Source organism: Octodon degus, unplaced genomic scaffold, assembly GCF_000260255.1.
Source record: "Octodon degus isolate 3935 unplaced genomic scaffold, OctDeg1.0 scaffold00122, whole genome shotgun sequence".
In the NCBI taxonomy this organism is placed as follows: domain Eukaryota; kingdom Metazoa; phylum Chordata; class Mammalia; order Rodentia; family Octodontidae; genus Octodon; species Octodon degus.
In genome coordinates this window covers 6,157,836-6,158,610 of record NW_004524698.1, presented here as the reverse complement: position 1 = coordinate 6,158,610, position 775 = coordinate 6,157,836, and the positions used below count along the sequence as shown (strand labels likewise).

General features: G+C 33.9%; 1 non-coding gene across 1 annotated transcript; it reads left to right on the top strand.

Annotated features, from left to right (window-relative positions):
* The first annotated feature begins 428 nt into the window (after positions 1-428).
* On the top strand, positions 429-535 carry LOC111812377. Its single transcript, XR_002817887.1, has one exon. It is a non-coding gene; the product is annotated as a U6 spliceosomal RNA (small nuclear RNA).
* Positions 536-775: the final 240 nt, after the last annotated feature.

Here is a 775-nt window from a genome sequence, read left to right as displayed (position 1 = left end):
TTATGCACTATCAAACATCAGTTGATTGCTCTAATGCAAACCCATTCACAAGCCCATAGATTTCTTCTTCTTTGATGCACAGAGCTACACGTGTTTATTTCCTGTCATTTATGAAATACATTAGTGTGTTGTTAGAGGCTTAGTCTGGTCTATCCTATGTACATTGATATAGATCGGACGAAACCTAGAGGCTGCACTTAGAACTCTTTTGTTCACTGGAAATCTGTTTCAACACATAATAAATGAAAAGATGGAAACATTCAAGTGTTGGTGAGTGTGAACATCATGCAGAGCTCTCACGCACTGCTAGTGTGAATTTGATTTAGCATGACCACTTTGGAAGACTACATGGTGTTATCTAATATATTGCATATGCTATGAGTATGAATCCCTTGTTTAGTTGTATACCTAACAGAAATGCAGATATAGTGCTCGCTTCGGCAGCACATATACTAAAATTGGAATGATACGGAGAAGATTAGCATGGCCCCTGCGCAAGGATGACACGCAAATTCATGAAGCGTTCCATGTTTTTATTATTGAAACTGTCCTACTAATTGGATTTGAAACTGTCTCATTGCTATTTCTCAATAAAATTATTGAAAAAAGATAATATCATGTAATACAGAAACCATTGTTGAATTCCTGTTACTTTGTTTAGTAAAATCTTCCATCATTTCTAATGTTTTCTTTTCTATCACTATTTTATATTCTTTAAGATAAAAAAAAACTCAAAGTAGGTAAAAAAAGAAAGAAATGATATATATGTTGAGCA